This window comes from Emydura macquarii, unplaced genomic scaffold (assembly GCF_026122565.2).
Source record: "Emydura macquarii macquarii isolate MOO-44397 ecotype Brisbane River unplaced genomic scaffold, CSIRO-AGI_Emac_v2 contig_1790, whole genome shotgun sequence".
Lineage (NCBI taxonomy): Eukaryota > Metazoa > Chordata > Testudines > Chelidae > Emydura > Emydura macquarii.
Window position 1 is genome coordinate 9,785,915 of NW_027131927.1, and position 21,991 is coordinate 9,807,905.

A 21,991-nucleotide genomic window follows, 5' to 3' on the forward strand; every position below is an offset into this window, starting at 1 on the left:
AACCAAAACCTTTTCAGCCAAATTTTGACAAAAATACTAACATTTCAAGGGAAAGCAGAAACTTTCCACAAATATTTTTGTTTAGTTGCAAACTCACTTTTCCACTGAAAAAGTTTTCAACAGAAAATTTTAAACTAGCCCTCATCAGGACTCATTTATTCCAATCTTAGTCCTGCTGTTCACGCATTGTGCGACCTTGGATGCTTCAACAAATCTCGGTGTGCCTTATTGTATTCCTCCTCTTTAAGGTGGGTACAGTAATTCCCCCACAGGACTGTAAGTATTCATGCCTGTAACATGCCTTGAGGATGCTATATACAGCATGAGTGAATAATTGTTCTTGTTAGTACAATCACCTCTAACCCAAGCCATTATTTAATGGAGGGATTCAAGGCTTGAATGGGGAGTTTTCAGTTGATTGAGATTGCACAACGCTCTCATTTGTTCCCTTGGAAGCTGTTTATTCTTCTATTAGCATTCAGTTTTTCCCTTTGCTATTGTTAATGGACTCATGGAAACCATAGTAACCAGCAATTAGTTTGGAAATGACTCATTTCATACTCAGAGGCACAGGTATGTCTATGATTCTGTTGACAGTTACATGGCAAGTGTTGTCAGTTGTTAGTTGTCAGCGTCGGCTGTGTGCGTGTGTCCCCAGTGTAGATGCTGTCCCAGCTCTACGTAGGTAACCGAGACAGCACTCACAATCGAATTAATCGACACGACCATGGATTCACTGAGCAACGAAGGCACCCAGGCCAGGTTTATTGCTGTTGAAACACAATGAGAAGCAAGCTATAGAGTATCTATGGGTACACTTCAGATACGAGTGCTCCGTTACAATGGACTCAGCCCAACTTAACGGCGGGACTTTCCGTTATCTACTAGGCCGGACAACATCATTCCCTCTGACACCCTCTTTTATACACTGTTACAGACAATTTCGTTCTGCCCCTTTGTTGTAGGTAGTCGCCACCCTCTTGACATAATCTAATACTACCCCTCCCCTTGTACTGGGTGATTCGGGCAAAACTTTTCTATTTATCATGTTATCAGACATTTCTATCCATCAAAGTGTCATTTCAGGGAGTCAGGTTGCCCTTGTTATCTGTTTGGTCCTAGTACCTTCTGTCTCGGATATATATTTTTAGATATTAGTAATCTTTTGATATTAGTAATGTTTTAGAAATACATGTGTTTGCAGTATCAGTTCTTCTTGCCAGTTTCAGTGAGGTTGTAAGTTCACAGCCTGACTCTGGTCAAGTCTGTTATAAAGCCAAGGAAACAAATCTTTCAGCTTAGACCTTATGCTTTAGCCTGTTATGCTAGGTTTCAGGCCTCATGCTCTCCTTTCCTACTACAGCAAGTATATCCAAACCCAGACACCGTGACTTAAGTGGAAATGTTTCCAGAGTAGGGAATGGCATGATTCAGCTCACGGTAATGATACATTTCTGCAGGCCACTTGCCAGGTATTTTGATGTTATTAAGGATGTAGTTTGCAAACTGTAGATCTCTTGAAAACACTTCCCTGCACATAAATAAAAGGAGCACTGCCATGGTTAGCACGTCTAAAATGAGTTACATATTTCATTTCAAATGGTCTTGAAGGTACGAAGGGACTTTCATTTCAGTGTGCTGTGTGCTCCTGAGAATGGAGGAGAGAAGCAGAGATTAGGTGAAGGGTAGAAAGTGCTGTGGTACCAAGACATTCTGGGGTGCAATCCAGACCAGTGGAGGGCTGTATCACCCCTGCCCTGCACCCTTGGGTGCCTTACAATGCCTTGCTGCTGTAGCTCCCAGCGGGGCCACTCACAAACAGCCTGGCAGCATGCTAGTTACACCCTGAGTGTCTGTGCGTAGCCATAGTTTTGGTTCAGCAACTCTGACCCCAGCGGCCTGTCAGCAAACACCAGCCACACTGGGGCTCCTACCAGCCGCGGTTATTACTTGTAGAGTGACCTCAAGACACTCCCAGTCCCGCATTTCCCTCCCAGAAATGTGTGTTCTGCTCTATCCATCCCTCTCCCAGACAACTGGGGTATTTTAGATCCATTGTCCCTGTAAGCGAACAATATACAACAGCTTGCCACTTTAAACGGAGTTACCCAAACCATTCACAACACCGGATTAATTTTGATTAAAGAACAAACAAAAAAAGTCTATTTAACTACAAAGAAATAGATGTTAAGTGAGTATAAATGATAAGGCATTAAAGTCAGACATGGATACAAGAAAAACAAAGATAAAATGCTGTCTAAATTTAACAAACTAGACTTGGTTTAAAGTGACGTCCCTTACCATGTTTTCAGTACACCACTGATCAAACTCTCAGGCCAGGATCTGCTCCCAAAGTCCAACGGCTTTTTCTTTTGTCTTTTTAGGTATAAACAGAGATGGGGAGGGAGAGAGAACCTGGGGTGTTTTTGCCTCTCGCTTTTATAGTTGTAACCCTTTGAAAAACATTTTCCTGTGTATGATCCCTAATTAAAGTTCTTTCCAGCTCAGAGCAAGGAGACATGGAATCTGGTGGGAAAGAAGTGTTAAGTTGTTTCTTTTCACCTGTGTATGCTGAAATGCAGATTTTTCTTTGCCCTCTTTCTTCCCCCTTTTTCTCTCTGAGGACTCTGTTTGCAACTTATATGCAAATTGAAGTAAACAAACACCTCTTTGTTTAAGACAAGCTTGCTTGACCAGTTCTACCTAATTGGGGCTACGTGAGTTTGAACATGTACCTTTGACATCTTTCAGGGGGATTTCATAACCTTACACACAATGTCGCTACACACATCTCACCATGATATTATTGACCGGTGCGTGATTAGGTTTCAAATGATACCTCACAAAGTGTATTTTGTACAAAGATTATTATAATAGTGTGTAGGGTGTGAATACAGGATGCATTGATGACAAGTACATCCTGCACTGCATATAGAGTGCCATAGGCCAAGTGGTATGCCAGTTTTATGTTCCTTCTCAGTATTACCCCATTTTATAACCCTTGCTTAGATGATGGGAGTTTTGCCAAAAGCCTGCGAGACTCAGTCTTTTTTAGTACTAGCTTGAGTCATAATAGAGGAAACTCTCTCTGTGATGTGTGCATGCCACTATTCCATTAGTGGGATTGGGAATGAGGTGGGTAGATACCCTGAGATGAGCATATACCCCAAAGTTCATTTTACCTAGTTTTTATGCCTAGCAGAATTCCATGTGCTGCAGAACTGAATTCAAAGTTACTTGACAAAAATGTATCATCCTCAATGACAAATAGTACTTTAGGCAATAATTTCAACTTTGGTGCTGTGGCGAGATCAACAGTAAATCAAATATTTATATGCTGTCCTTTTTAACAATGGTTATCTGGATGGATATAGGAAAAAATAGATATATTTTACCGGAAAAAAATATCCTAGGCAGAAAATTTACTACAGTTTACTACCAGTGTAACAGCCATCCCATATAAGATGGGACACTGAGGTAGCTCAGACTTCTGACTCAGAGAGAAGGATTTATGACTTACATGAGAAAAGATATATGAGAAGGACATCTAAGTGATATGACATGTGAGGTAGAAGGAAATGACATTAGGATATGTATCAAGGTCAAGCCACTAATATTGTAGCAGTGAATTAACCAAGCAGCCAGATTTGTAACTGCCATTAGGGGTATTCCTATTCCTAAATCTATCAAGGCAATGAAACACAACAGATATGCTCACACAATGTAGCATTAATGCACTGTTTGCTTTATTTACCAAGATAATGGCTATGACAGTTGAGATCACCCAATGTAATGGTGGTACAATGGAAGTTCTTTTCTGTAGATTCCTCTGTTCCACATAGCGTTTTCTCCATTCAGTATCTTCTAATTCAGTACTGGCTAAAAGCACTTGCTGAATTCTGACCTTGTGCTTGTCCCAAGGAATTATTTTGGGGAGGTTCTATGGCCATGCACTATGAGTGGAATCCCAGGGTACCCCACCAATTCACAAGGGTTCATTTGACTCTGAAGATCTACCATGTAACCTTGTGGCATCTTACTGAAAGCAATAATGATTTCAAGATAAACCCCTTATTAGAACAGAAACTACGTCCAGAAATAAGGTAGCAAAACTTCCCACTATGCTCTGGCTGTCACCTGCCTTGTCCTGTGCTCTTTTGTTTCTTCACCCAACTGGAAAAATGTCACAGGACAACCAAAGACTGCATTAAGAGTGTACAGGAAATGTGACACTGCTACACTTCCTGAAGCGCTCACTCTGCGGCACAGACATCTGTCACAAATTCATTATGTAACCAAATCAAAGCCATCAGACACTGGCTGAAGTCATAAAAGCAAAATTTTGTAACTATCCAGAGATATAGAGAATTACTGTGCAGAAAACCCAGCTCTTTCAGATTTTCAACAGAAACCAGCTGTGTTTCTTCTGGCTTTGAGTTCTGGAGCGGCAGCTCAGATTTAGGCCCTTTATATTGTCCAAACCAAGTGACTAGAAGATTCTCTTGCTTTTCTGTCAGTCTGTTCATTCAGTTGCTTTGTTGTTATGGATCCTTGAGCTTTAATGGACATTGCAACCAATCTTAAAAAACAAAAGAGTAATTTCCAGGAGTGAATTATGTTTTCAAAATCCTCCACAGTTAGAGACAGCGAAAAAGATGTGCTGAGCTTTGTCTTCGTGAATGCTACCTGGGAAGCTTTCAAACAGCTCCTGCTCACCTGCCACTCAATGAAAGCAGTTCTGGTGGCTTTCAAATAGCAGGCATTTTACCCACCGTGAGCTTGGAGGGAGGGAAGGAGGAAGGGAGAGAGAGGAGAGAGAGAGAAAGAAAGAAAGAAAGGGACAAATATGCTGAAGTTCTTACTCAGCCCACATGTAGACAAAACTTCTGTTGACTTCAGAGGCTGAGTTGAGCTTCTCTTAACAACCCCGCTCAGCACCCTGCAGGAATCCCCAAATACCACACTCAACCACTTACTCACACCACCATTGGAGTTTAGTCATGTCTGGGGGGCCAGCAACTGGCCCAAAGCAAGAGGGAAGGGAAATATGGCCAAGGACAGTGGAGACACCTACTGCTTTTAGGAATAGCAACATGGGGGCTTTTCAGCTAGATTTTTCTAAAGAGCTCAGCACCCAGCACCTCCTTGTGAAAACAACCCCCTCCTTAATGTACAAACTGAACAGGGAAAGATTTGAAAGTAACATCAGGCACACAATGCACTGCCTAGTACTCAGTACATCAGCTTAGGAAGGATAAGTGTCGACTTTCAGATTGGCAGGCTTTGGACTTGTGGTACCATGGGGTAACGGGCCAGATGCATAGGCCATTAGACTGAATAACAGGCCTGTTGTTCTGACCCACTTTCCTTTCTCTAACTGCGCAGGTCAGAGCTTGTCGACATTGCGTGGGTTTGTGTATAACAAAGGCTTGATGCCCTCTGTGCAAAACACAAGACTATCATTGCAAATGTAAAGTCAGCAGGAGGCATTTCCAAAGGGAGAACGAGTGTGTCTTCACACAATCTAAAAACCCATTAAAACAGCCCCTGAGCAGCGACACTCCTGAAAGCCATGCTTGGCAAAGGAGGCGCACACGAACAATAGATCTCTTGAGGAATCAATGCCCAGCAGATTCCATCAACTTCCTCTGATCCACTCCCACCCCCTGAACTTATGGACTGTCTACATTGCAATTAAAAACCCCTGGCTGGCTAGCACTGGCTGATTTGGGCTCACGGTCTTGGGCTAAAGGGCTGTTTCACGGGTGTGCAGACTTCTGGGTTCAGGCTGGAGCATGGGCTCTAGTTCCCTGCAAGGTGGGAGCGTCCCAGAGCTCAGGTTGCAGCCCAAGTTCAGTGTCTACACTGCAATTAAGCAGCCCCTTCGCCTGATCCCCGCAATCCTGAATCCACTGGCATGGGCCAGCCATGGATTTTTAATTGCAGTGTAGACATACGCAACAAAACACATCTCATCCGTCCGTTCTTCTACCTGCCTTTGTGGAGTGCATAAGAAAGAAGAGACTTATTGTGTGAGATTGTTTTTACATTGACCTCTGCTGGCACTCCTTCCAGCACATGAAGAATTGCAGGAGCAGAGGCTGTAAGTGAAAGGGAGAACAATAACTTCAGCAGTAGCTCTATAAGAGATGTTCTACGTGATTGCTGCCGCTTGCTGCAGGTGACACGGAGCCTATGGTAAAGAACGCTGTGTCTACCGCTGCCCTTAAGCAGCACCCTGAATAAGCAAGTGAGGTTTAAATCTTTGCTCTCCCATTGTCACTAAAAACATATGCATTGTGTCTAGGGGAGAGAGCATGATCCCTGTGATGTTATCAAATAACATCCTGTGGGCCAGTGCTACTCACATCACTGACTCCCGCGCCTGCTCATAGCCCTGCATGTGGTTCTCTTCGCGGGACTGAGGAAAGCATCCCCAACCATCCTGAGAGTGATGTGGTGCTTAGTGGGGAAAAAGGCCTCCCGGAAGAAAGAGACAGAATCACTAATAGACACAAACACCTCTTTTGATCGGTTCTCAGCATCCTTTAATACATGGACCTTCCAGAGTGAAAGAGACAGCTCTCATTGAATTAGCCTTACCTGTACTTCTGTGTTTGACTGGCGGAAGGCTTATCTCTGCGGTCTAAGCAGAAGTGCTGAGCACCCAGCATGCCCATTGCGGTTAACTGGAGCTCAGATACCTCCTCATTGACACCGGCACTTTAGCTCACAGCACTGTGGAAGAGTTCTCTGGCTTGGCCTAGCTATGCTCTGGGCAGGCCCAGCAGTGGGTGTGGAGTGGTGTCTCTGAGACACCTTTCTGCTCCCCAATTCCTGATGCCAGTTTGGCCCATGATGTAGCTTGGTACAGCCCACAGGTTGCTCTAATTTCCACCAGTGGAAGTTGTCCAATAGGTACTTGGTGTTCTTTGGCCACACCCTCTCTGACCCTTGGCCATGCCCCAGGTCTGCTTTGTAACACTACGAGTGCTGGGGTATGTTACAGAACTGGTTATCTTAGATTTACGCCAGTTGTGGATTCTCTTGCATTAGGGGGAATAGCCAGCTGTCCCACTCAGACAGCTGCAAGCTGCTCTTTGGTTTATCAGCAGGCGTGAGAATGCAGGAGTGAAGGTCTGGTCCATTACGTTGATTATTTATTATTGGATTGCAGTAGTGACTCTGTTGTTTTTAGAGCAGAGATTTCTACTTTCACTTCACATCTGTGTGTTCTAAATAATTCACAGAAGAATCTTCTTGCACTTAAAGTAGGGACTTGAAATTAGCTTCAGTAACTGTCAAGGAATCTGAATCCACTCAGTTGAACCCTGTGAACAAGTTCAAGAGAGTTTGCTGACAGATCTATCAAAATAATATATGCCACAGATGGGAAGACTGCCTAACTGATTAGTGTTTTCAGATGTATCTGTACCATCCCCCTGGTGCAATTAAGGTAATTAGCTATAGCCAAATAGATCTTCATAGATTACAAAGTCAGATTGTGATAATCAAATCTGATCTTCTGCATAACACAAGCCATGGGGCTTCCCTGAATTCATTTCTGTTTGAATTACAGCAGATCTTTCAGAAAAACATCCAATTTTGATTTTAATATTGTCAGAGATGGAGAATTCACCCTTAATATGTCCTTCTAATGGTTAAATACCCTCACTGTTAAAACTTTGCACCTTAATTCCAGTCTGAATTTGTCAAGCTTCAATTTCCAGCTATCAGGTATTGTTATACCTTTGTCTACTAGGTTGAAGAGCCCATTATCATTTTTTTCTTCTTGTACTTGTAGATTGTGATCAAGTCACCCCTTAAGCTTTTCACTGTAAAGCTAACTAGATTGCTTTCCTTGTATCTGTAAACTGTAAGGCATATTTTCCTTAAACATTTTCTTGGCTCTTCTCATCTCTTTGAATATTTAGAGAGCGCAGATGACAGCAAAGACAAATTGCATATAGTTCTGACCTATATTGTTTCATACCCTGAAAGCCTAGGTATGTGTGATTTTTATTTTTATTGTGGTTATAGATAAAGAATTCTTTAATGTGCATACATCTGTGTCCTGTTGCTCCTTTGTTCTTCAGTCTTTATTTTGTCCATTCAGATTTTGCCTAATGATATATGTAACTTGTTCTGACCTATGTTATTTCATACCCTGAAAGCCCAGGTATGTGTGATTTTTATTTTTATTGTGGTTATAGATAAAGAATTCTTTAATGTGCATACATCTATGTCCTGCTGCTCCTCTGTTCTTCAGTATTTACTTTGTCCATTCAGATCTTCCCTAACAATATATGTAACTTTATTAACTACACTACACAGTACATAACAGAGCTTCTGATTCCATCGCAGCCGGTGGAAGCAAAACATGTTAATTTATCACAGCTCGTTCAAGTGACCCTTATGGGCCCAGCTGGCGTTCCTATGTTTTAATCAGTCTAAGACCAATGTATAATAACTAGGACCAGATGCTTTATTATAGTGGGATCAGTAGCAACTACTTCGGTCAAGACTGAACTACAACATCCTTTATACCCCACCTTTCTTGGCCTTTACAAATTTTGTCTCAGCCCAGAAAGTTTGTTGATTAGGGTGTGTTAAGGCAATCCCATCTGACGTTTGCATGTGTAAAATAAAACAAAACAAAACACACCTCCCTCCATATAGTCTAATTAGAAATTCTGAGAACACCTGTGTCAGCAGTGGATTCTGTTCAGAATTCATTTGTTTAGATCTCACAGTGATTAAGCCAAGTGTGATGGAGAATTGTTGAGAAGTTCTGAGCAATGAAAAATTTCTGCCTGGGTCATGGGGTTGTCTCTAAGTGATATGCTTGATCCATAGTTGGGGCCAATTCTGCTCAATGGTCTTTGTTTTTGAATTTTTGGAGGGAGTCTCAAATGGCTTTGAAGGCTGGAGGAACTGTGAAGTGCTTTAGCTTAATTTAAAATTGCAAAGACTGGCAAACCTTATCAGGACTTAATGACGTCTGAGAGATGATGACAACAGTAGTAGAGGAGAAGTAACCCTGTAGAAATCATGGGTGGGATCCGAGCCCCACTAAACTCAATGCAAGTTTTAGAGAAGATACTTATACCCTGGCTTCACTATTGTACGTTCTAAATAATTCACAAGTTTACCATTTGTATAACAGGGATAATAGTTCATACCTGATTACCCTGCAGCAGTTCCCATCCCATGATGCATTGCCTACTGATTCTGCTTTATCGGCTCTCATTTATTGGCTTGAGGAGATGCGGGAAAAGACAATTCCCCTCAACTGTGCCTTACTGCATAACATAAAAAGCCAGGGAGCTGCTGCATACAAGTTTGCCTAAATAGGATGGCTTGGCATCATTCTGCTACTTTTGTAGCTAAGTGAAACGCCGTCAGCCTAATGTGAAGTACTAGTATGCTCAGAATCTGATGCTGAGCTTTTAATGTTGATCTACACATGTACAGTTGTTACCATTAAAAGGTAAACATTTGCCCTCAGTTATGATGCAGTGATATCTGAAATACTGCAGTTATTGATTATTTTGAGTTTAAAATGGAATATCTCAGATGCCAAAATGGTAATTGCTGGCAAATGTTGCCTTTTTAGTAGTAAGCACTGGATGCATTACAATGGATATATTTTCTTTCCTTTTATAACTTTCCTCTTACCACCAGTCTGTGTTCTGAGTTTGTTTTTATTAAAATTAAATCCGAAGAAATCACAATTAACTTATAAACAAGCCAGCAAGTATAACATTAAAGATGAAGGTATTTAATGTCGTAAAAATTATCCATTAGCTTGCAGTTACATTGAGAAGAATGGCCGATATAAACTGTAATCTCCTTTTTAACAGCCAGCATTAAATGTCTGACTGAAATCTGTGTATTCTGAACAACATGATTGTTAAAAAATAGAAATAGCTTGTTCCCTTTGATACTGTCACCTAATAGAGTTCACTGAATACAGTCCATTACCAAAGACATTTTGTCTGAATGCAATATAATTTTTCCATTGTAAACTTTAATTACAATTGTTTAAAAAAATAGTGGTCATCGGGGTTTATCTTTTTAATAACAGTTGTTTGTAAGACTGAGACAAGTGAAAATGAAGTCATGAGAAGTTCTTTGTGTGTTCTAGGTACACTGCATGGGTGGGCAGGGCAGATGGTGTCTCTTCAGGGCAGGATCGCAGAGTGATCTTCTTATTGCCTACAGCTGATGTGTAATACATTCAATAGCATGGAACGGCATGTCATCTGGTGGGCTGTTACACCAGGCCAGGGAAGGAAGAAAATACTGAACCCAAGTCCTTTTCAGGCTGTTGCTGTAGGGCACGCAAGAGATGAATAACACAAAAGAAAGCAGCTCTGCTGACAAATGTTGGCTACAGTCCCCAGAAGCTTTTTCCCCACCTCCACAAGGCAGAGGAAGAGAGGACACACTCTGCTGTTGATGTATGTCTGCATCATGTCATTTTATAACATAAAGGGCAGAATCTTGCTGTCACTGAATCCAGTTCCTTACATGCTTTTATGGTCCTCCTCTTAAGTTTTGTATTATGATGTGATGTTTAAAATATGTACATCCTAAAATATTTCCTTGACTTCTAGTTACTTGCAAGATAAACACATCTATTTAGCAGAAGTAGGAGACTGTTAGTGGAACACAGCAGGTCGTGTTTTTTTCTTGCTCAGAGAATTTGTGAACTGTTGTAATTCCACTGGGCCTGATTATTCACTGTCTTGCACCATCATTTGTGCCTCTGCAAAGTGAGTGTAAACTGTTCTCACTGGCATGAGACAGGGAGCTGGGTTCTCCTTTGCAGAACACTTTGTTTGGGTGTTGAAACCAGCGAGTGCAAAGGCAATGCAAAATGTCAACAAATCACAATGGTAGATCTTTCACCACCCATTGTGCACTGGGGTCATTGACTACACAACGTGTTGAGCAGCAAAGAATCAGGACTGAGAGTTCCTTATTGGAAGCATTTTACACCCACATTGCCCTGATGTGAATGACTGTACAAGGTGTAGGTAAAGGGCCAATGACTAATGGTGTTATGCCTGATTTACAGCACTGTAACCAAGCGCAGGATTGGGGTCCAGAATTAAAGAGCTATTTTACTCTAATTTGAAGCATTTCAAGTAATGCGGCAGGCACAGCTCAGAGAATGCAGTGTGGGAACTGCATACTGCAAGTCAAACGATAGCCACAACCGGAGAACCAACTTTAGTGAATTCTTCTGTGTCTTACCAGAGCACTAGATGTTGCTGCAGAGGCCATCCATAAATCATGTTTTGAAATGGACTATTTATGCACCCACCAATTCTTCCTAAAAGGCCAATTTGCTCAAAAATCTACCATGAAGGCGGTGGGAAAGTGGTCTGCCTCCTATTTATTCCAGAACATTTCGAGTTGCCTAAGTGAGATAACTCTCAGTGTTACAGTATTGTCTTTGGAAGAAAGAGTAAATAAAAGCGTGCTGGGCTGTCTGGGGGTGAAACCAAAAAGATGGGGTAGGAAGAAAGATGACAGATGCCCAATCTTCCAAACGTCTATCACTGTTATTTTCCCACTAACAAAAAAAGAAGCAGTATTAGAAATATGACAGAGGCTGTAAGCTCCAATCAACCATCCATGAGCTGCGCACGGAGAACTCAGTCTGTCCTACTCAACAGTGATACTTTAAGGATAGCAGAAAGTGAAATCACCCCCTCTCCTTCCTTCTAGCGATATTAGGGCCTGCCCCTCCAACACAATCTATTGGCCAAATACAGGACACTCTCTTTTCATAGGAGAACAGCTGTGCATTTTCTAATCTGCTGCCATGAAGAGCTGCCTTCTGAGATCTTATTTTTATATTAAAATTTACTGTGCCATTAATTCTTTTTTTTTTTTTTAAATAATTGCCAGGCTCTTCTGTCTAAATTGTATCATTTAAAATTAATCCTAGATTACTTTCAAGACGAGCCGGCCACAGAATATTCCAGATAAATTAAAATGTTTCCCCCTTTCATTATACAGGTTTTTCTCCGCAGTCATAGATGTTAATTGAATGTGCCTTGAAAGTGCCACTCTGCTCTGGGCGATGTCAAAAAAAAAAAAATGCTCCTCGGAATGCTATGCAGATATTTAATTGCTTCAGATAATGTCTCATTAATCCCATTGTTTGTGCTATTGCTGCTTTCTGCACTATTGCTCAAGCTATCACTGGGCCTGCTGCTGTTTGTCATTCCATTTTGCCCTTAAAGGCCCTGATTCAGCTGCATACTGTAGCACATGCTTGTGGGCTTTGCTATGTAGGATCCTGAGACAGAAAATGCCAGACAACACAAAAATCCCAGTCTGCTCAGTTTCTTCCACCTCAGAGACACTATGAAACCCAATGAAAAAGACAACAAATACAAAAAGGAAGACCAACAGCACCACAAACCTCAACTTCACAACCATCCACATCAAAGCACCAGTTTTGATGCATTGGTCGAGGCCCCCAGCTACCACTCCCACCATCAACTGCTGCAAAAATCATCTACATCTTTTAGGTGACTGCCTTATTCCTTTTTGGCAAAACTGGAAATGTTTAATGACAGACAAGTAGGTTCTGGAGATCATCCCCAAGGAATAATCATTCCACTTTATCTCCCACCCTCCTACCCACCCTGCCACCTGTCCCTCTTCAGGGACCCTTCTCAGGAACATCTGTTATGTCAGGAAACAAACTGTCTCCTAGACTTGAGTGATCCAGAACCACTTCTCACTGGGAAGGGTTTCTATTCCAAATAATTCCTGATACCAGAAAAGAATGGCAGCTGGCGACTCATTCTGGGTCTGAGATCACGCAACAGGTATGTAAAGACACAACAATTCAAGATGGTTACTTTGGCAGCAACAATCCCATCTCTGGAACAGGGAGACTGGTTCTCAGCCCTCACCTACAGGATGCTTATTTTCATATCACGAGTCTCCCATCCCACAGGAGGTTTCTACAATTCAGCCTGGATCAAGACTATTTTCAGTACAAAGTGCTTCCATTTGGCCTAACATCTGCACCCCGAATGTTCTTGAAGGTCCTTTCTGTGGTAGCAGAAATATATTTCCATATCAAGATGACTGCCTAATGAAGGCCCAATCCTGCGATGACGGCTTGACAGCCACACAAAAGACTAGATTCATTCATGAAGTTGGGACTACAACCAAATGTTCAAAAGTTGACTGACTCCAGTACAACACCTACAATTCATAGGAGCCTATCTAGATGCAGTAAAGGCCAAAGCCTTCCTCCCATTACACAGGTTCAACACCTTAACCAACTTAATCTCCAGAATCCAGGCCAGCCTTCAGACCTCAGCCAGAAATTTTCTCGAGCTACTGGGCACATGGTGGCGAGTCCCATTGTAACAAGTCATGCAAAACCCCATGTGCGTTGCCTTCAAGCAAGGCTCAAAGCAGTATATACACCAACCAGACACAGAACGAGCAAACTGCTGTCGATGCCCTTAACAGTCAAAAACTCTTTCAAATGGGGAAAGATCCACAGAATGTCTGCACAGGGGTTCCCTTCACTCAACCAATTCCAACACTGATTCTGGCAACAGACATCTCTATTAGGACGGGGAGCTCATTTGGACAACTATATGATTCAAGGCAAATAGTCCTCCTTTGAATCCACATAGACATTTTTATCATGGGTCATTTTGTTTTGTGAGGGTCCATTTTGTTGTTTACTTTCTTCATGGACAATTGGCACCCTTTTTCAAACAAAGGCGGGAAAAATGTTGGCAGGAAGACTCATATGAGATGTAACCTGCCCAGAGATTAGTGACAATATAAGGGCAGAGAAGACAGCTCTTGGGGCCATCCATATGAGAGACAGACATGTCTGTATTTATCAGGATTGTCGGATCAAGACTGAAGAAATGTAATAGAAGATGACTTATCTGTTCCCTGTTGGATCCTATTCATTCCTGTTCCTCGCTCCATCGTTCCAGCCCCTGTCTTTCCCAGTGGTTTCCTGATTTCTGGTCCTTGTTCCTACCTGATCTCTTCCAAGATTGTCACCTAGAATGATGGTGATGTATTGTTTATGGTTATTGTTTAGTATTCACCCATGGGTTTGTTTTATTCTTGGTATTGGGCCTTGGCTTTAAGCCTTTTTGATATAACCCTTGAGCTGTTCTCTTAGTAAAACAACTTAATTGTTTATAATCATACTTTTTGTCTCCAGTGCGGTTAAAAGGTAAATTCCTCTTGGTGACAGAAATGGGATTAAGGTGTGGACCTCTGGGAGGGAGGTATCCTTTATAAATATTTCTCTTCCCAAGTACCAATTTACAGCTGTCTTAGTGCAACGCTAGAGCTCAGAGTAGTCAGAAACGCCTGCTCCCATTTCCTATCACTGATCAAAGGCAAACATATGAAGATTATGGCAGACAACATAATGCATTTATTTTACAAAAATCACCAGGGAGGAGCAAGATCACCTTCTCTTTGTGCCAAGGCAGTGAAACTATGGAATTGGTGTATTCAACACTGCATCAACATCTTAGCAGCCTACCTTCCAGGCATACAGAATACTAGAATAGACACACTCAGCAGGAATTTTTCTCAGAAGTATGAATGGGAAATGGACCCTGCTATTCTCCACAGGATATATCTGCATTGGGGCATCCCAAAGGTAGACTTGTTTGCCACAGCCAAACCAAGAAATTCTCCCAGTTCTGCTCCAGAGCCAGACTGGGTCATTGTTCTCTCAGAGATGCCTTTCTCTTTCAGTGGAACACAGGTCTTTTTTACGCCTTTTCTCCAATTCCCCTAATATCAAAGGTCCTGCTCAAGATAAGAAAAGGAAGAGCAAGAGTTATTCTCTCATAGTTCCCACATGGCCAAGACAAACCTGGTTTCCATACCTTATTCAGTTAGCGATATGCCCGACAATCATTCTTCAGTCCCTTCCTCACCTCCTTCCTCAGAACCCTGGACACATCCATCACCCCAACTTGCAGGTTCTCCAACTCAAGTCCTGGCTCCTTGATGGTTCCAGACTGTAGAGATGTCCTGTTCAGATGATATAAAAGAGTTGCTATTACATAGCAGAAAAATAATGACTCGTCACATGTATTGGTCTACATAAGCAATGAAGAACCGTGAAAGCCTCTAGTAATGTTCTTTTGATGAAGCTTTTTGTTTGTTATAACATATACAATGAATGACTTGCTTACCACCTTTAGCTAACGAATATTAACTGCAAAGACAAAATTATTTTACATTTCAGCTTTCTCTGTTAGTTCAGCAATTGGATCAAAACATATTTTTAAAGAACACCTTCATTTCAGTGCTGCAAATCCAGAAGTTAAAAGTGAATTGGCATCTGCCTTTAGTAAGTAAATTGATTTAATACTGTTCTCATCAATAAGTTTCATTCTGTGGTGAGAATGGCAGCCTGAATTCAGTAGTAATTCACAACACAGCTCAATAAAATATATTGTTGGAACAGTTACAGCATTTCAGCCTTCATTTATCTGTTAATTCATCAACTGTAAAAAAGAATCTGTTCAAGGAAATTATTTTATTGTCAGTATTGTGAAAAAAAGGAATTGACAGATACTGTTAGTAGATAAAATTGATTTACAGCTCTGGCAAATGAACTTTGATTTTGTGATAGAGAAGGTAATTCTATAAATGTACAAAATAACTTGTGAAATGCACATTGAGATCATTCAGATGGGAATATGTAAGAAATAACAAAAGCCATGATGGCAGTATCAACTCAAATGACATTTTGCTTTTTACTGATGGCAGGAAGGAGGGAACCAAAAAACAATTCTTAGTGTTACTGTGTTTCTTGGTTTTTCATTGTTGCTAAGTAGAAAAAGAATAGAAATTTTACAAGTATATTAACAAAGAAATTGAAGCTATGCTAAATTCAGGCCCCGGATCAACAAAGAGGTCAAACATACACTTTAAGCATATGCTTAGGTCAATCCCTATTCAGCAAAGCCGTAAACACATGCATAAGCCCCAAAGACTTCAATGTAAGTAGCATCAAACCCACTGTTACAAAAAGTTTCCATAGCTGTACTGGATCTTAGGCCTGATCTATACTTACGGAGAAATTCTGCGGCCGTCAATGGGAGTTACGCAAGCTGCACAGAGCTTATGTAGACTTCCTAAATCCTCTTCTGTGTGCCGTCTCCACTATGCTGCACTTTTTGAGGAGGTGGTTTAATTGAATCAACTTCCAGATCAATTGAGCGGGTCTTTACTGCCGCTCAATCGATCCAAATAGATCAATCTGACGGTGGCAAATTTGCCGCCATCAGTGAAGACATACCTTCAGTTGTTTCCTGGCAACTCAGGAAAATATTTCTCATCTTTTTTTGTAAGGGTTTGTTAGGTTAGATTTCATCACAAACCCATTTCGTGAATTTCAAGTGATAGTGAAGAGTTAAGTTTACTGGACAGACCAAAAAAAAGAAAACCCAATCCAGGCAACTGTCAGGGTTCCTGGATTTTGTTACCATTTCATTATAGTTCTCCTTTTTTAACTAATTGGAACATTAGAATGGATTGCTCAGTAAAAGCTGACATTTTAAAAAATGGTGTTCCAAGAAAAGGGATAAATAAATACCTGCCTAAACTCATTATTGTCAAGCTAACACATTTTTTTAATATATGAAGCAAGAGTAATCAGTTAATTGTGTGTTTTCAAAAATATGGCAATAAAAATGAATTATACATCCTGCAAAGAGTGTGTCATCATCTATACAATTATTTAAGAGCTTCCTTTTTAATCAGGGCTCCTACTGAACCAAGGGCATGATTCACCACTGCAGAAGTCCATTGCCTTCAATGGGTGCTGAGTGCTTGGAAAATCTGGTCAGAGGGGGGTAGCACAATGCGGGAGTTAGATGCCCAGCTCCCACTGAAAGTCAAAGTCAGTTGGGTGCTTTCTTGAGTGGTGTGCCTTTGCAAATCTCCCCCTTAGTTGTTCTGTGTTTGTAAAATGCCTTCTTCATGACTGGGACTGTCATTGTAAGGCAGGTTTTCCTGAGCTGGCATCATTCATGTAGCTCTTTAATCAATCCAATGCCATATTTCAATGTCCTTTTTAAAGTGTGGACACCAAAACTGAACTCAGTTTTGTAGTAGGAGTTTCACTAAGGCTGTGTAGAGAGATAATATCATCATCTCCCTCTTTCTGTTTGTTCTCCCCCTGCTTATACATCCACTCCAGCCAAGGGATGGTGTGGAATACCTAGAACCCAAAATGAACCTAACATTCATTGAAGTCAGCCTGGGTTTTTCCATTGACTTCAGGGAGGCCAGGATTTCACCCACTGACTTTATTTGGAACTCAGGAGGCCTCATGGTTACCCTACCTCACTTGTAATTAGCACAGGATGACCAGAAGTCCCGCTTTTATAGGGACAGTCCTGATATTTCAGGCTTTTTCTTATATAGCCTATTAGCCCAAACCCCTGTCCCGATTTTTCACACTTGCTGTCTGGTCACCCTAAATTAGCATGAAACAACTCTTGGAATGGAGCATGGTGACTCAATTCATGCATTCACTCTATTAAGACTTTTTACACTCCCCATTCTGCTGGCTGAAAATATTACAATGTGATGGCAGTGTGATTAGCACATAGAGGTGGTGAAATTTTTGGTGAAACTTTTTTTTTCTTTGGACCAAAAATACAGATCCGAAAACACCGAAATGTTTAATAAAATCATGCTGGTTTTGCTGAATTGTTTTGGCTACCCTGCAAAAACCGCAAACTCTAAAATAAATCTCCCCAAAGTGAAATATTTTGTTTCAAAAGGAAACATTTGGATTCTTTAATTCAAAGCAACTTTTCATGTAAAAATATCCTTCCATTTTATTTAAAAAAAAAAAAATCAAACGTGGTCAAAATAGATGCAAAACAGTTAGTTTTAACCCCAAACTAATTTTTTTTAATTCACCAAAACTTTCAAAACATTTCATTTGCGGGCTGTTCCATAACAAGGTTTCCTCCCAGTCTTTGGAATTGCCAGAGAACCCAAAAAATCGTCATTTGCACAGCTCTCCTAGCAGTCTGCTACAGACTGATTCCCACTGTCTGTACCAAAAGCCAGTCATTTAAATTAGGAAGGAGCTACTTCTCATGCAGCACACCAGCATTTTGCTTCAGAAGCAGATAAGCATAACTTCCACTATTGTAGTTCACAGCTCAGGAATTTTAATCTTCTCCCAGATGGCAGGAGGGTCAGACAAGTTGCAGAGGTATTTCTAATGAAAAGTGATGCATGGCTCTAATACTTCTATGCAAGGAACCAATTCAATCGCAAACTTGCTGAAAAGGTCGAAGCCCTGTTAAGCAGGCTGATAAAGAAAAATATGACATTTACCTGAAATGCAATAATTAATGAATGTATGGTCCTGAAATTAATTTAGCAGGGAAGTCCAGCTAAAATCACAGTACTGTTTGCCAAAAAGTAGCTGATTTAATTTTTCCTTTTACACCTTAAGCCCAAAATCATGTAAAATAAACACAATTTACCCTAAAGTACTATGCCTTTGCATAACTTAAATGTCTTCACACGATCCATATTTTACAGGGCTGCTAAAAATGTGTGCCTTCAGAATATTAAGGGTCAGCTCAAACTAGAACCACTGAAATCAATGGAATTACATTGATTTACACCAGCTGTAGATCCTCTTTGTTGTTTGGTACCTTGACTCATCAATCCATCTATACTGAATTACCCCAAACTGTAGGGTAGTTCTGTATCACCAGAAAAGATTACATGGAATGGAAACTTTTTGGTACTTGCAGCAACTGAAATAATAGCTCCTGTTGAATTAAAAAAAAAAAATCCTCTGTGTAAATGGCTGGGAAAACGGAGTGAAATGAGGTGCTGTGTTTAAATTATCCTGAATTTCACATTGCCTGTTCTGAACAAAACTTACATGCCCTTAGAGAGACAACATTTCATCCTTGCATTATTTATAAATTCACCCAGCCCAGCCCTATAAGTCATGTTGGAGTCTATAACTTGTGTTTTCTCTTTAAAGCAGGTTGAATTGGATCTCTTCTACTGAAATTAGAGTACATTTTATTTCACTTCTAAAAGCCTGAGGAATGGAGAGAAGTTTTTTTTTCTTTTTAGCAATTCACAAATAAAATATTGAGGAGATAATTAGTAGTAAGTCTTCTTGTTACAAGGGAAAAGTAATTGACTCGGTAGCAGCCTTGGTACTGAAAGATAAAATGAACTAATGTATCTGCCAGCAGTAGAGAAGCAGCATACTTTTTCAAAGGACAAAGTGTTTCTCAGTAATTCATCACCGGCGCTTAAAAAGCCTGAGTTGGAACTTTGTTAGTTCACAGCATAGGACACTCTCTCTTTACCCAGTACATATAATGTAGGTTTTTAATTGAACCTTGAGGCTAAGCTAAAAAAGGCTAAGGAATGTTGTATTATGCTCACATACCGGTCTTATTTCAACAGATCCTCTGTTGTAAAAATGTTCCCGTTTTGAACAGCACACAGTTTTGGGTGCGTCATTGGGTGAGCTGGCCCTTCAAGAAGAGTTTCGGACCAGCCCCCACCTATATACTGGCTTTCCTCATGGATCATGGGATTTGTAATCCAGGGATTAGGTGACTAAGAGTGAGCAAGGCATGCAGGGAATGGCCTGCAGGTCTCCTGTTCTTAGAAAGTGCAGGAGACCTGGGGAACATGAGCTGCAGGCTAGGGAAGTTCTTTATAGAAATATCTATATATCCAGCTCTGAACCCAGTCGGTCTCTGACGTTATGGAGGGTCGCCCATCATACTGAAGAATGAAAAAATCTGGATCTTAGTTCATTTGCAATTTGAATCAGAGGCTGTCTACACTGACGGCGGCAAAGTCGACGCCATCAGATAGATTTATCTGGATCGACTGAGCGGTCAGTGAAGATACGCTCAGTCAATGCAGACGTCGACATAATAAAACCACCTCCTCAAGTGGCATAGCGCTGCATTGACGGGAACGTGGTTCCCGTTGATGCAGTGCAATGAAGACGGCTTGCAGAAGAGAAGCACAGAAGTCGATGGGTGTTACGCAATTTCTTTGCATACTTTGCATAACTTCCGTCGACTGCTGCCGAATCGCCGAGGTAAGTGTAGACCAACCCAGATTTTTTCGGGATAGCTGTATTTGTTGTCAAATTACTATTTCTATACAATGTCTTTGTATACAGGGGTGTTCCAGTTTCCCCGGCATAGCTGATGTATTGACTTCACCATATTGTTTCAGAGCAGGTGACCCATGGTAAGAAAGATTCCACCATTCTGAGTCCAGGCTTTCTTCAAACATTCTGGGGAGACAGCATCAGTAGAGGCAATTGGATATGTTTGGGTTTTTTTCCTCCCCGGTGGAAAATCTTGACAAAAATGAAAAAAGGTGGGTTTTTTATCTATATTTTTCCATGGAAAATTTAGATTGAATTTTTATAGAATAAAAACACTGAAGTATTTCAGCCAAAAACCTGAACATTTCAGCTGAAAACTGAAATACTGTGATTCAGAAATGCTGCCCTGGCATTCCATGGGATTGTAATTCAGGTGCCTCACACTCCCATTCTCCTTTGTGGAGTGGGCTCCCTGGTTGGACTACATCACCCATGATGCACCATAGTCTGACCTCTTGGAGCAGGTAGGCAGTGCCTCCAGGAGTCTGTGGCCATGGTGCATCACAGGAAATGTTGTCCAGCAGACAAGATTGCCACATAGAGGAAAAGGGGGACAGGAGTCATCCTCAACCAAACTACAACTCCCAGGAGGTACTTCAGCAGCCTATCTAAATTAGGGCTGTCAATTAATTGCAGTTAACTCAAGAGATGAATTTGTTTTGAGTTAAGTCGATTAAAAAAATTAATCATGATTAATCACAGTTTTAATTGCACTGTTAAACAACAGTAGAATACCAATTTAAATTTATTATACATGTTTTTGGTTGTTTGTCTACATTTTCAAATATGTTGATTTCAGTTACGACACAGAATATAAAGTGTACAGTGATCACTTTGTTGTATTTTTATTACAAATATTTGCTCTGTAAAAAAGATAAAATAAATAGTATTTTTCAATTCACCTCATACAAGTACTGTAGTGCAATTTCTTTGTCATAGGACAGAGTGGACTTGTAGGCGTTAAAGATTTACATTGTTTTATTTTTTAGTGTTAGTGTTTTTCACAGTTCTACATTTGTAAGTTCAACTTTCATGATAAAGAGATTGCGCTACAGTACTTGTATGAGATGAATTAACTTACTGTTTCTTTTTTACAGTGCAAATATTTGTAATAAAATAAATATAGAGTGAGCACTGTGCACTTTGTATTAGTGTTGTCATTCAAATGTAGAAAACATCCAAAATATTTAAATAAATGGCATTCTATTGTTTAGCAGCGTGATTAATTGTGATTAATTTTTATAATTGCTTGACAGCCCTATTCTAAATATAAATATTTCTGGCAAAATATTTTGATCTGGGGCATTTGCTCTTTTGACAAAAAATTGAAATTCTTTGCCAAAAACAGACACTTTTTACAAAAGAATTTGGTTAATCAAACCCCCAATTTTTGGTCAAAAATCAGTTTTGACAGAAAAATTTCAAATAGCCCTAACTGTCAGGGAATGCACTTCTATGTAATTAGGTTTTATATACACATTTGGGAGCTCAGTAGTATTAAAAGTACTGCTATTAACCAAGAATTGCTGGTTTGGTGGTACCGGTAATGATCTAGCATAAGCACAATTAATACCCCTTTTACAGGGAGGGAGCAGGTGTCCTGTCTGAGGACATGACTGATGATCTAGTAATGTTGAATCTTTATGAGGCGGTATGTCTGTCAGCATAAAAGTTTTGGCATATCGAGGACGCCTCATTCAGCAGAGCAGTGTGGGTATGAAAATGATGGGCTTCTCCCAGGGTGAATTAAATTAGGCTGTT